Source organism: Temnothorax nylanderi, unplaced genomic scaffold (genome assembly GCF_030848795.1).
Source record: "Temnothorax nylanderi isolate EJ_2023f unplaced genomic scaffold, tnyl_v1.0 TNYL_tig0001_pilon, whole genome shotgun sequence".
In the NCBI taxonomy this organism is placed as follows: domain Eukaryota; kingdom Metazoa; phylum Arthropoda; class Insecta; order Hymenoptera; family Formicidae; genus Temnothorax; species Temnothorax nylanderi.
Genome location: NW_027249063.1, coordinates 4,469,173 through 4,484,693, shown reverse-complemented (window position 1 = coordinate 4,484,693; position 15,521 = coordinate 4,469,173). Strand labels below are relative to the sequence as shown.

Here is a 15,521-nt window from a genome sequence, read left to right as displayed (position 1 = left end):
ACGACAATAATGATAATGAATCGCACGAGGGAGCGGGGAAAAATTTGTCAGCGGCACTTCGTCGTATTTAATTACTTATATGCGTAGTTAACGTCGCGCGCTCTCGCATCTCCGCGATAATGCAACGCCGGGACGCCAAACAACATCTGACACTTTACGAAAATCAGAAAATCGTGAGCGACGGCTAGAAATAATATCGCGCCGCGTGACGGCGACAAGTGCAATGCAAAGTGTCCCTGCAGAACTACTGCTTGCGTCACGATCGAATTTTACCAGACACTTTTCCTTAGTTACTTTTACGAAGTTCCAACTTTTTCTAAAGAGAGATTGATTTGATTTCAGTAACAGATTTGGTAGAAAAATGGGATACAAAATATAAACTTAATCGTACTGAAAGGGGACGAATAGGGGCTGTAACGTAACGATAAAGACACACGGCAGAGATAATTGTTTTGACAGAGATTATTGACTGGAAAATTAATGGAAAACAGGATAAAAATTTCAGAAATTGCAAAATCTGGAAAAACGGTTATAAAAAAGATTGTTGAATAATTGAGTGCGCGTCTCTACGCGGAAAAAGACACCAAATATTCAGGCATCCTAGCAATTTCCTGCGAACGCCCTCTCGTTCTCCACTCTATCTTCATCTAATCACTTTTGCTTTCGTCAACGCTCCGCCGCGGGCTAAACGACAGGCGTTGATGGAGCTCGGGCGTCGGTGAGGGCTGGAGAAAGAAACGCGATAGGTCTGAAGGACCGAACTGTGCGCCAAAAAAGGAACGGGAGAAAGAGAGACGGGAGAGAAGTGGAAGGGACCGAGTCCCCCTATTCGGCAAACAGAGTGAAAGAGCAAGATAGAGCGAGGGTAGGAGGTTCCTGCACCCTGCGGCGATTGCAAAGTTTCACGGAAATGCACCCTCACGAGGAATTTCTCGAGGAGCCCTTGGGTCGTCTCGGGAATTGCATAAAATAGGGAGGCGGGGTGGCCTCTATTGTGATTGATACGTGGGCGCAGTCGTGATTCGGCGCGAAACGTATCGGCGGATTAAAATATAAAGGCCGCGTTTCCGCCATTTAGCGCATTAAATGACGAGAGGGAGAGAGAGCTGGCTCTCGAATGGAGCTGCGATACAATCGAGTCTCCTCCGTGAGAGATATACAAAAGTCTCGCGGCTCGTTAGAGTAAAATTCTTATACGCGATCGCCGAGGGTTATCTCTCTCCACGGCGTTTCGCGGGATGTCTTTTAAGAGCACGGGTAACAAAGGGTCGCGAACGATGAAACGTCTCGAGAGAGAGAGGCCGCAAACTTAAAGCTCGTAACAATGGTCCCGCATACACGTCTATGCACAAGGGTATACAGAGTGACCGCATTTTTCCTCGAGCAAAAGAGCACCGTGCAGTCGCCGCTGTTCGTCGGCGAATGAATTTTTCGAGAAAATATATAATTATTATAATTATAATTTAATTCTCTGTTAACTTTGTTCGGAGAGAACATTTTTTTCATTTTACACGTGCACGTATGAATATGCGATGTTTGTCCTTGGTTATGTAGGAACGGATATGGCATGCATTGAAAACTGAGGTAATTAAAAGAATCTTACGTAACGACGGCCGATGGACAATAGCTCGAAGCCGCCAAAGTGTTAATCACGACCCCGATTGTGCACTTCTTGAGAAAACTGCGAAGTCGTGTCCTGTTTTGTTGCTACCTCGGCGCTGAAACATATATAGGTAAAAATAAGTTAGATTAGTTTGATTCGTTGAAAGCGCAAATATTAAAGCGAAAATATTAGACGGAATAGCTTATAAGTAAAAATATGAAAAATTAAAATTTTGCGTATGCCAGATTTTGTGCACAATTATTTCGTCAAGACACTAAGTTTTAGTTTTAGAGATTTCATTTTTGTAAAATAATAATATGTACTGTAACGGATCCGTTTTGTCACGATGCTCGGCACGTTACATGACATAATCTTTGATATTCTCTTTGTCAAGAAAATCGAGGATTCTAAGATCGTCAGCTTTCGACACGAGCTTAGAGTTTTGACACGAATGCTTATATAAATATGTATATATCTTTCGGAAATTCACCGAGCAATATATCGATTTCGCAGCCACTGTATACGCTATTGTCCTTAATATTGCGTCATCCGTAATTATGTCGTTAAACTTTGTGCTGTCGTGTCCATGGCGTACCTTGTATCACTAACGCGCTTATCGGAAGTTCAGCCACCAACTATGAGGAGGTTCGTTAACGAAATTTATCCAGTCTTGCGACGAATCGACAATAACTCGCGGCTATTCTGACAGGGAATCGTAAAGTGAATCTAATGTAAAATTGCAAATAACACAGTTACGAGATAAAAACCGACCGCTACGCAATGTTTTCTAAGCACAAATATTCGCGAGCGCGTTAATATCGAGTCAGAAAGACGAACTACGTAATTTTTCATTTCAGCACGAGTTGACCAACACATATATTTAGTACGAACCTTTTTACATTATGTACAGTACAGCAACGAGATTAAAGCACGTTTAGGAAATAAAATCTCTTTGCACTTTTCACTTATTGCACAGGCAAAGCGAATTTATGAGCAAAGTGAGCAATCTCGTCGAAAGACACTGCGACGTTGATAAGGCGAAATTGTACGATCGAGTGACGCGCGGGGCCCGAAGCCCCTCCAATTTATCCGTTCGATCTTCTAGAATTCTAGATAGTTCGACAATGTATTGAACGTAGACTAAGATGTTTTGGACATCATAGGTCCAATAACAATACAGTTTACATTTGTCAAGCGAGTCAGATAAACAGATCGAAATTCCTATAATTTTCCTCTTTGTTTTGAGGTAACGTTTGTCGTTTAAAGCGAGAGGTAGGGTTTGGAAAAAACAAACACGACTGTTCCTTTGTCAAATGTTAACGAATCAGACTCTAGAATATTCTTAAAAATTATTGACTTCCTCTCGTTTTGAACATTGTACGATACTAGAGAATATTGTCATTTTGATAAATGAAAATAGCGCGTGATGTATTGAATTTTCAATTTACGACGATACGCATTCAATTTTATTATCATAAATAAATCCAATTTATTATATAGTCTATCAGTTTGCGAACGAAGTACCTATGTTTACGGGAGGAATGACAATACGCGTTGTAGAGTAACATTTATCGATTTCTCTACGTGTACCATCATATGCATTTGTATTCGATTCAGGCACTCATTGCAGTATCGTCTACACATACACGACCGACCGGAACACTTTATCGAATTCGTTAGCGTTAAAAGTATCAACGAGAGACAAACGTAAAAACTGAATATCTCGTTAATTTTACAGTTAATGGCAGAATCACAATCCACTAACGGCACGATGACTCTCGTTTTATGGAAGAAAAAATATATTTCTGAATTACTATCGTATATTTGGATTATTTTGACAAGATTTAATTATATATTTTGTTTTACATTCACTTCTCGGCACACCCCGTATATTCGCACTCGAAATCCCTCGACATACACACACATGCGCGCAGCGTGCTCCTCGTGGGGCCGTACACACATTTTAGCTGCTCGTGCGAGACGTAGGAAGCCGTATGTGCATTGAACATTGATTTTAAGCGCAAGAGTACGGCGGTAAAAACGTGCGGGATTTGCACGAGCGCGCCGCGCCGACCGTCTCACTTTTAATGGAGAAAATCGTAGGAGGCACGAAGGCGGTGAGCGCGGGCTTAGAAGACGGATGTGGGAAAGATTTCACGACTATCGAGACTCGATGGACCGACCGATGGAGCTTGCTGCCTTGCGCGGACATTGGCGTAGCACGGGTTTCCGTATTTTTCTCCGTGGTCCATTTCGCACGTGTTCCGTTTTACACGAGCGAGCAGTGGACTACCACTTTTATCTCTTTCACCAGAGCCAAGTGATTCTTTAACGTCAACGATACCTCGAAGGCACGTGTCAGTTCGCTGCAACGTTTTAAAACGCGCGTTGCAGAAGCAATTCTCTTTTTCTCCACGCAATTTTGGTTTCCGTGGTTGTTCGCAACGAAGTCACACATACGTAGAATTGAAATAAATGGTTTTAATACCTTAATACGTTCTTTTTCCTTTCAATTCCATAATCCTGTCAATAAAAAGAATATTCGTTTGCATAACAATTTACTACCGGCTCGTATTGCGTATAGAAATTATTAACTCGTGCAAGAGAACGATGTGCGTGAAATATTTATTAGCGGGTAAAAAAAAACCACAGAAAATGGACGTATACCCTGCTGGTTTATCTCCTCTGGCGCATCTATCGGGTAAACGTTCAAACCCCCGCGAAGCGTAATTTAGTTAAAGGGTGTAAGCGCATAACTTTCGTAAAACACACCAACTGTATTATTCAAGGCGGCGATAACACGTGGTGGCTAACAAACGACCGTCCGTACCTTCCTGGCAATTTAAGGGGTCAAAAAAATACACCGCGCCCTACGTTCATACGCTATTTCCGAGGATACGCTACCCGTTTCGGATATTTGCGTTTGCAACATTTATAACGTAGTGGAATTTGGAATTTTGCAAGAGCTCCTCGCAAACTCGCGCACGACGGTATACGTGATGCATTATCAATTATTCATGAATCAATTACCTAAGAGTAATAATTAACATATAAAATTATTCAAAAATAAAAAAAAAACAAGAGAGGGAAAAGGGAGGAAGGAGAGAGTATTTAGTCGAGGAGTTTTTAGTTTTGTCAGATAAAAAAGAATTTTTTTCCACACTTTTTCCGAGTATTTAGCATTATTTGATATGAGAACTTCCTAGATCTATGATTCTCCGGCGCGCACCGGCGCCTTTCCCGTCGACTGTTCTATTTTACATTTGCGCAATTGGATTGCACAGTTGAGATAACATAGTCACGAGTACCTTCGCACGAGTGCCGAGTACTCTCGCTTAATTTTACGTCGCACGTGACACGTAGCACCGAAACGACATCCCGCGCATTCTTTGGTTATTTAAGGGGTCAAAGTACATATCTCACCGCGGCTCTTCACATGCGCACACGTGCATACGTCACGCTCTCCTCCGAAATTATTTTACGCTCGTAGCTCGTAGATTCCTATTTGTGATCGCATTATCCTTGAATTAGTCTTACAGGACTCCATCGTGCTCTGTCGCCGCTCGACTTAATTCAATTTTCGGATCGCCGCGGTATACCATCTCAATTTATTTGCTTATAGATACACACTCCTATCCGATTATCGGATGCCTTATTAAATTTGTTATCCGAATTAACGTCGCGTTGCGTAAGTCACTGTAACAATCGCAAGTTAAAAAGAAACATTTTATGTCGTCTCAAGTTCTAGTTTTTCCCATCATAGACTTTTGGATCTTCTTCTTCGACATTGATTTGCTGTATTAAGTTTCACATTTGTTTGGGATTTGAGTATTTCTCAAGTTCAACTTGATGCTCGATCCGCTTCTCTTTATTATTTGAAGAGTTAAAGCTTACGTCGTGTCTTTAGGGCTCTACGTGCATACACCATTGCGTAGATATAGCGCTTCAAAGTTATTTTGCGGGATGGGTTCCATCCCGCTCCTATGTATATACTATTTCCCCATGTACGAGTTTGGCCCGTGAGCGCGATGGGGAGTCATGTGGACGAGGGACGAGAGTGAGAAAGAGGGATAAAGAAAGACGGAACAAGATGGATGAGACAAAAAGAGGGGAACTGGCAGAAGTACACCGTGTCCCAAAACTTTCGTTATACTGTACTCTTTTATGGATTCTCCTCGAGATTGGATTTTAGAATTGACTTTTACTTGATGAAAAATGTAAATTATTAAATGTAAATTTTTATATTAATTATGGAAAAAGATTTTAAGGAATTAACATTTTTCAAAATCAAATATTTATGAAAAAGAACATAGGATACGACAAATGCGTATGTGTTACGAGAGCAAGGCTAATTCTAATTTTAATACAATTATGACAGTTAATTACAAAGTAAGATGACAAACGTAATGTTGAAATTTCAGGTTACGGAAGGTATTCTGCGGACACCTTGTACGCGAGATGAAAGATATAGATGGAGGTACAACTGCCAGTGATAGTTGTATGTGGAAGAAAGTACACGGATGGACCGACGATGTAATATTGGGACCCCAAACGGTAATCGATATCACATATATCTCCACCAATGTATATTCAACCGTGCTCCACGATTTTCCGAAAGGAACCCCTTAATAAAACTACTTACGAGCCTCCGAGACTCGTCTCTTGGCTCTATCTCTCGGGCCCTCTTTCCCTATACCTTCTCATCCCTTTCGTCCCTATATTACGGCACTCTAAGAGACTGCTGGTGATGAAAATACGTGAAATACGCCATCACATCGCGCGCGACCATATTTATTAACTCCGCCTTGCGCGCCATTTCTTCCCTCGGACTTAAAGACCACCTGCAATTTAATTGCCAATCGAGAATCGACGATACATATTCTTAAATAATTACTTCAAAGTTTCGAACCATTTCTAACGATAAATGATTAAATTCGCGTTAAAAGGAACGAGTGAATAATAATGGCACTTTGAGAGAAAAATATTTAAAGATCTTGCAGTTTAAAAGAGAACATTATAAAATATGTAGAGTACAGTTAAAAGTAACTTTTAGAAATAAAAGTAACTTTTAGAAATAAAATTGCAATGTTCTTTTTAGATTAGCTTTCAAATAGCAAGCTTAACAAGAAGAAAATCACAAGTACGATGAATAAAAATCTCACAGGAGAGGCATTTCCATATACATAGAACGCTTTATTTATTTGAAATATTATAGGAGTATATTCTTTACTCTTCTCGCGTACGTTATAAGTATCTCATGAATAGCATATAAAGGCGATTTTCTAAAAGTACGACACCTGCAATTTTTTCCGTGTCAAATTTTTCGTGTCAAGTGATCGCTGCAACCTACTTGGAGGAGCACTTTATGTTTTAAGAATTCGTGTCCGACTTGTATCCGAAAACAGATGTTCGAAAAATTCCAGTCAATATCGTGACATTTAAGCGACTTATTTAAATGCTCCATATGCCAGAAATGATTTCGAGTTTCAACTAATGCGAGCAAACGCGACACGATTCCAATCCCCGAGATATTTCCGACCATATTCTGCGGATCGATCATATCGATACGACCTACATAACATACACAAACAGCATCTCGACACAGTGATCTTCTTAAAATGCAAACACCTGCGTGGTCACACGTATACATACATACAGTGGAGCATTATTAAACATTATTCATGCCATGGATAATAGCAAAAGTGTATTTGTGCAAAGCCTGCAAATTCCTATTAATACCTCAGTCCTCTATACACCGGTATTTCAACCTCAGTAAATAAAATAAATGCGCTTTCCGAATAACGAATTCTCTATAAATTTACTTTTATTTTATACTGATTCTATTACGCGCGTTATTGTTTCCACGCGCTTCTCTGGAAGTGATGCGCGACGGGATGTACGAAAGTTGCTCGGGAAAAGAGGCGGAACATCAGGGGAAGGTGCGAAAACACGACGAGGTGGAAAAGACGAGGGGGGGGGGGAAGAAGCGAGGGGGCTTTTCAGCGTATAAATGTATGGAGTTGCGTGACGGCGGTTTGTACACATGCACGCACTTTGTGCGGAATACTATTAATTTCGTATTCATTCCTTCTTTTCGCACCGCGCTTCCTCACGATCGTTCCCTGCTCGTTAATGCTCGCCCGCGGAAAATTTTCCTGGTTTCACCAGGACGCCGCCATTATGATGCGGCGTATGTAAATACGATCGCGGGGAAGTGGCGTAAAAATGAGCGAGGACGACACGGAGGTGAATATCCGGCCGGCGCGAACGAGGGTGAGAGATCCTCTGACGTCGTCTTCGGCCGGAGGAGCTGAGGGAGGAAATAGATGACCCGGTCGACCGGGGGTCGGTATCTCGATTGTATCGAGGCGGAACGGCACCGGTGCGAGAAGGGCGAAGGCGATGTAAATTTAGCATCGAGCCTTTTTAGTTTTCCTCTCGGCCTTAAACATCGGATTGAGGGACGAGACAAGAGTTTTGAGGAAAAAAAATAGATACTGTCCCAAATAACATTTATGCAAACGTAAGAATATTAATGATGTGGCGCAGCATCGAGGTCAGATTTAATATAAATTTATTCATTTTAAAATTGGCTCAGAACTATGCGTTTCTGGAGCACACAGACTTGTGCTTAAATGTATTCTCTCGCGTCCGATTGTTCCAGTTGCGTCGATTTCCCTCGTAGATTTCCTCTCGACGCACGGCGCAGATGTAATTCGCAATCGCATTCGCACCTCAAAATTGACCACTTCTCGCAGCTGCGCAGCTGCCGGGACATCTATTAAAGGACTTCGACTGGAGAGAGCAGAGCAAGGCGCGCGCCGCAAGACACTATATGGTAATTAGCTGTGGAAACTTGCCGGGCGAATTGTACCATGGCCGCGCGCGGCAAACTATGCCCGCATGCCCCTTGGGTACCAAATACCACCATCAAGGGGGTGGGACGCGGGTGGCGGTCGGGTTGGGTTAGACGGTGGCGACATTACTAAAATGTCAGAGAATGTCACCCATCTCATAATCTATGCCCCACGATCCCGGCGCTACCCTCGATCCTCCCTTTCTCTCCATCCCTCTTCGTCGTCGCTTTCTCTCTCTCTCTCTCTCTCTCTCTCTCTCTCTCTCTCTCTCTCTCTCTCTCTCTCTCTCTCTCTCTCTCTCTCTTGCGCACCAGTCGAGCTTTCAGTAGTCTCCTCCACCCTCACTTCACCACCCCTTCTGCCGGGCCAACCCTCCGGGTGCAGTGTCGCCGCCGCATTCTCGCGAGAAATTAATTTGGCCCTATTAAAATGATCACTTCTGGATTTAAGTTACGATCTCCGCCATTCTCCCTCATCCTCCTGCCTTCTAACCGTCCTAAATTTTGGACGGCAAGGTCTCGCGCCACCTCGTCGCGTATCCCCCGTCGCGTCGGCGTCGTGTAGAAAAGTACGCGTGAGATTTTACGTTGGTGATGGTGATGATAGTGGTGGTGCGAGCTACGAGGTCGAACTTCAAGCCGAGCTTTTCTTCAAGCCGCGGAGAAAGTAGGTCCCCTTTCCAGTCCTTCTTTTTAACGTTTTCTAGTTTTTGCGCTTAAAATAAAACAAGCGCATGTTCAGGGATCAGGAACAGAAAACGGGAAAGAAAACGAGCATAGCTAGAAAGAACGGACGTAACGTGAATTGAGGTGTGCGAAATAAAAGGCGCATAGCTAAAGTAATTTTAACAACGAGAAAGCTTCTCGTCTTTAGCTCGATTTTATGTGCATAACATTATAGTACACTGCAAACACTTTATGAGATGTCTACGATGAAAGTTTTCCGCAATTATGAGTTGTTACACACACTGTTAAATTCGTAATATCAAATTATATTCAATTTGAGTCATTTTTAAGCATTTTCCTATAAGTCGCCACTTCTTCTATTCAATATGTCATTAATTTAACTGAAACAATGTTAACTAAATCAATAAAATAATATTGTTTTGTGTTAAAATAATAAATTTCAACACACACGGTAGTTAAAAGTAACAAAATGTTATTTAATTCAAGATATTGGTTTAAATTTTATTTTTTAATATTTAACAGTGCACGATTATCTAGTAAAGTATGTAGAGATTTTTAGATAATTATACATTATAGTTCCAGACCATTTGATAAATAGTTAATGATTATATTCGGCAATTATTATACGAGTCAAATTCTTATAAAAATCGATATCACGCAGGTGACGCTTGATGCGGTTTCGAGGTAAGAAATATTTGCGAGAATAAAAACATGCCCGTACTTGGAAAGACTTTTTTTTTGCTAAGAATATTGTCTCTGAGATTTAACCATAAAATTTTTCCGCGGATTATAAACTGTGCGTATATAAAGCGGGCTTGAGTCATTTTTTGTCGCACATTACCAAACAGCCGGGTACTCGTTTGGTCGAAACGCGACAGCGATGTATGCCGATGCGAGAAACTCATCCGGCGCGTTATCGTGTTATTGCGCGAATGCGGGACGCGCAGGAAAAAGTGTGTAATTAATTTGAGTCCCGTCTGGGCAAACTCCAATCAAAGTGTACAAATATTAGAAAGCATATCGTCCGCGCGAGCCCGGCTCTCTCTCTCCCAGCCAATTACCACCCTCGACGCGACGATCGCACGCGCGGATAACGAAAATTTCTATCGTTTCGATATCATCGCGCGGCGCTTAAGTTTTTTGCTCGGTTGCCACGAAAACTCGTCGGTGGTTTACCCTCTTATATTTCCTGATCTCCTCTGTTTTCCTTCTCTCTCGGGGACACGTGCTCACGCGTCGTCGAGCGTTAAGCCCACTAAAGAGGCAACAAGGTGCGTTTAAAGCTGCTGGAAATGTAGCTTGCCGTAAGGTTATAATGGGTTAGCTCGTTATGCAAAATTGAAATTTGCGTTATTTTGAACTTAATTAATTCAATTTTATTTTTTGTAACTTCGCAATTTTAGACGATAACGCTAAATGGGGTAAAATTATAGGTGCAACGTAATGATATTTTATAAAAATCTGGGTCATAATATTTAGATTGGCACGACCTCGTTTTATAAAGATTCTTTTACAAATTATTAATCAACATTAACTCGTTATTTCATTACTCGAAGTTACCCATGCAATTTGTATAATTAATTCGCTGAAAAATTTACAGAGCATTTTATTAAGCTCCGATTAATTAATAAAAAGGAGGGTGGATTGATAGCTCGTAGGCAAAGTGTTAAAAGCTCGGTCGCCAATCTCTCGAGGAATTCGCCGCGGCCGATCGAATTAATTAAAATTCACCGTGGCGGGTGGCGCTGCACCACAGTGATCCTCTTTGGAAGAGATATTTCGATGGTAATGATCGCTAATTACAGCATCGACTTGCCGCTTATTAACTCGGTACCGCGCTTTAATTAGCCGCGCGTGCCCTCCTTCGAACCTCGCCGATCGTGGAAACGCCTGGGTCCACCGTCGAAAGAGACGTCACGTGCCGCCTGTGTCTGATCGATCGTATCGGTTTGCCACGTTTATAAGACGCATGACGGACGTTTTCCTAAACGAGACGCACGCCTGTCTCCGAGGAGATAAAACTGGACTTCTGGCCGGATACGCGAGATACGAGGAGAAAGGAATATTGCTATTTAAGCATATTAGGATATATAGCAGTTTTTTTTAGCTCGATACGGATAAGGTCTAAATAAACAGTTTTTATACATCTCACAGGTACATATTCTGTAAACTATATACACAGTCTAATTTACTCCTTAACAAAAATTTGATTAGCTTTTGTCGCGTCTCTTTCTTGATCTAACGACTAGATCTAATGATCCTAATGTAAGCCTCTTCGGATTAAATTTTTATCTGGACGAATAAATACTAAAAAATAAAAGCAATTTTACTTCAATCGGATTTGATTTCTACACAGAAAGATTATTTTAAAACTTATAGAAAGAAAGTTCGAAATATCCTTTACCTCTGGATACGTCTGACAAGATTGTATTGGGCTTCCAAGATACTGATATAATTATAACTTTGGCCCAAAGGGATAAGGACAGTATGTGATACGGTGAGGAACATCATGGACGGAACAGTTATCGTTTTCGCACGGTGGTCCTAATATTGTAGGGGTTTCGAGCTAGTCCGGAAAGGTAAGCCCTTAAGAAACCAGGACCCTTCTTCATACATCATCAGGAATGACGGAGCACGTAACACGTGACATAGTCTAAAGCGACGTGATATGATATGACGGGACGCTAAATACAGAGCGACAGAGAGCGACAGCGCGCGCGCAGGAGAGAGAGAGAGAGAGAGAGAGAATCATCGTTCATCATTCGCATAATACAAGTGATACACCGGAGCTATTATCTTCTTTCCCACATTGTTGATCCCGAAACCGTCATCCGGCGAAATAATGCAACTCGACGCGCGCGAATGTTTCCCGAAATTCCGTTATTTATTTTTTGATGACGAAGTCGCCGCGGAAAAATAAGAGAAATGTTAGACATAAAGTAGTCTCCATCTGCTAATATTTTTGTTCGAACGTGCAGATAAAACAAACGCGTATGTGAACACTAAATATTTTATCGTAGACACTTATCGTAAGAATGTTATAATGAATTTTTTTATTACTATTGTATTATAAAAATATTTTGAAGTAAATAAATGTACATACTAATATTTTCGGAGTGCAATTTTTTCAAAACGTCATTTTTTTTCATTTGTTTGCTTTTTGTTATAGTAATCAATTAGAAACACCCTTTCTTCGAAAAAATTTCCAATTAAAAATCGTAACAACGGACTTTCCCCCACGCAGAATATATATGTATCATTGCGTCTGCCGGGTAACGGCGTTCGTTTGACCATTGACCATTCGCCTTTTTCGGGTCTGCGGTATGGCGTAGCAACGATCGATTCCCGTCACCATCTGCTCACAGCTACGCTATTTCAAAGCATCGGCAAACAAACTAGTCACTGATTGCATCCTCCCGAATAATAACGTGATAATTCGATTTCTTGCGGCATCGAGATTACCATTTTTGCGCTGGCTAAATCAAAGAGAGATAGCTAGTCAGAAATGCGCGATTGCGATATTACATTCGTCCGCACACACTTAAACATGACTACGTCTCTATCAACGCCGTATTAAATTATATACATCTATTAATGGATGATAATAATAGATTTATGATAGTAATGTACAAGTCAATAAAAAAAACTTGAATGTTCAAGCGTCTAATTGTCTTACACTATTACAAATTTACTCTGTCCTCTTTGTATATTTTAAATAAAATTTCTTTACAAAATACGTAAAACCCATATCGCATTCAAATTATGATTTTTATGAGAATGGAAAGCGAAAAGATGACGAACGAGATAATTATATGCGCGCGAACGCAGTTTCGGTGCATCAATGCAAATTACGGCCATTGCCATCGCCGCGACGACGCTTCTTCTCGCACTCATTGAGAACGGCTCTTAATTTCTTCCTTTGTCCTCTCGTCATTCGCGCACAATGGCGGAAAGTTCGAGAAACGCTGTCGTAGACAATGCGACGAAGGATTCATATTTTCTGATGCACATTGCGCCAACGAGAAGAAAAGAGCGAGAGGATGAGAATCGTTCTCGTGGGAGGAGGAAAGGGAAGAGAAAGAGAGAGAGACAGAAAGAAGGAGGAAGAGAAGGATAAGAAAACTGGCGCACAAGCAGAGATAAAAGAGAAGGGAGGGGAAAGAGGGGGACAGGGATAGGGGATTGAATGCAGGGAGGAAAAAGCAGAGGCTCGGGTACGAAAGTCGCTTCGGCTGGCGAAACTTCGGAATATGGAGACGCCGGAGCCGATATCGAGGAATCGCGCGGCCGATATAGAGGGAGGATGGTCGAGGGTGTATGCAAATATTTTTCCAGCTCCCACGGAAAAGCGGGGCTCCCCTTTCCCGCCTCGTCTTTCGCGCGTCTCCCGCCGGCCCGCATAGCCGCCCCCTGCCTTTTCCTTCTTGTCGCTTTTTTGCTTTCTATCGCGCACTTTTCACGCCGGCTTTTTTCTTCGTCTTCTCTCTTTCTTTCACCGCGTGTATAAAAAATGAAGTCAAGAGTCGATAATCGTCGTGCTCTTTTTATATAGGACCTCGCCTTATCCCTGCGCGATGCGCGCACCTTCTTTCTTACCCCTGTCACATCGTGTCATTTTCGAGTTCGCACTCTGGAAAGAGACCCCGATGATTTTTATCGCGACGTTATACACTATGCATTGTATATTTTGAACGCTCGATGAATATCAGTAGTGGCGCTGGAATATAAGCCGTCTATTTTTCGCATTCGAGCCGATTAATTTCATTACGAATACGTTCATTACATATATATTTGGTGTAAAACTCCGACAATTATTAGAAAGGTAATAACAATATTTTAAGAATTAAATAAAATAAAAAATATATTATTATCACACAGGTGCTTGTTTCATTACCATAAAAAATATTCTTCTATGTGCTTATAGAATCTTATTACCATACTTTTATCTTACTCGAAGCTTAATCAAAATTGATCTTCTTCTGTCCTATTAAAAAAGTTAATATATTTGTCGAAATGCAAAACAAAAACGAATATTTATAGATAACATTCAAGGTAGAGGGAAGACGGTAAAAGGAAGAAAGCGTTCAAAATGGCGAACGGGGGTAACGTGACACGACGCCGCGACGCCGACGTCGGAACCGGTGGCGGACAGTGGCGGATACGAAGAATCCCTGGAAATCTCCAGAGAGTGTCGACTCCGGAAAAGTGGTTGTTTTACGAACGCCACGGAGTGCCAGAAGTCGTCGACGCGGTACAATGGAAAAAAGAAAGGAAGAAAGAAGAAGTACTCGAAGAAGTAGAAGTATGGTAGTTATCCTGTTGCATTGGCTAACGCGATCGCGCTTGCAGCAGCCTGTGGGGCACCTCGGGGATTTCGCCGATGTGTTCCAAACACGTTCGCGGGATCAGGTACAATGGCTGGTGGCCGTTAAGGAAAGATCTCGGACGAGAGCGGCGTTACTCGCGGTAATCGACGATGCGTACGTGCGCGCGTTTATAAAATAGTCAAGATTTTGCGCGCCAGCCCGACCCTTTTAAAAGGCTCGGAAAAGACTTTCAAATGGTCGAGAATACGTGCCGGAATAGAGAGATTCATTGTAATGTATGTAAAGGTTGCATATATAGAGCGTGATCGGTCACCGGCGATGTCAAAGTCAATCTTCCCTCAAGAAGGATGCAATTGATCGATATCTTTTTTCTCTGAACTTTCTCATTTTTAACAGTAAATATCTCGATCCCTAAGAATTCAGTTACAAAAATGGATATTCTATCGAAGAAACATGCATGAAGAATAAATAAATGGAAGAATTTCTTGTCCTGTCTTCTTAAAGAAATTTAATTCCTTGAAACCCCTGAATTCCTAACATTCCCTAATTGCTCACTAAATGCATTGAAATACAATAATTATTTATGTGCATTAGAATAATTCTTCAAACTTCAGAAATGTTATAAAATTAAAATGTTACAATTGTGATGTGCTCGGGTACTCGCATCCCCTTTTAAATCAGAAAAAGAAAAAGAATAAGAAAAGTCGAATGTCCAAAATGTCGCAGTCGTAACGTTTCTATTTGTAACCCCACGTTGAAATAGTAAATCAAAAAATTCTACTGTCATGAACCTTGCTCAAAGGAAACTAAGGTTTTATCATCTGTCTGCGATACTCTCTCAAGGAATGACAGATGAAGACACGCAATACATTTGAACAATTTAACAGATGATATCACTGCTGCCAAAACAAAGAACATTACAGTAATTTTGTAAAAGCGCAAATTAATATATCTTTTACGGGAAATATTAAATTACCAACACTAGACAACGTGTCTGTACAATTTCATTTAATAATAAATAAGTATTAAATAATATTGCCTATAACAG

At 41.3% G+C, this 15,521-nt stretch overlaps 2 long non-coding RNA genes across 3 annotated transcripts in view; one reads left to right on the top strand and one right to left on the bottom strand.

Moving 5' to 3' along the window:
* LOC139787437 (uncharacterized) overlaps positions 1-15,020 on the top strand; it is a 128,498-nt gene extending 113,478 nt beyond the window's left edge. The window contains exons 2-3 of the long non-coding RNA XR_011722644.1: positions 6,025-6,157; positions 14,187-15,020. This is a non-coding gene — a long non-coding RNA (uncharacterized lncRNA). The remainder of the gene's footprint in view (positions 1-6,024; positions 6,158-14,186) is intronic.
* Positions 1-15,521, bottom strand: part of LOC139787427 (uncharacterized) — a 71,681-nt gene that overhangs the window by 46,569 nt on the left and 9,591 nt on the right. For both annotated transcript variants that reach the window (XR_011722641.1, XR_011722642.1), the window contains exon 2: positions 1,604-1,718. This is a non-coding gene — a long non-coding RNA (uncharacterized lncRNA). The remainder of the gene's footprint in view (positions 1-1,603; positions 1,719-15,521) is intronic.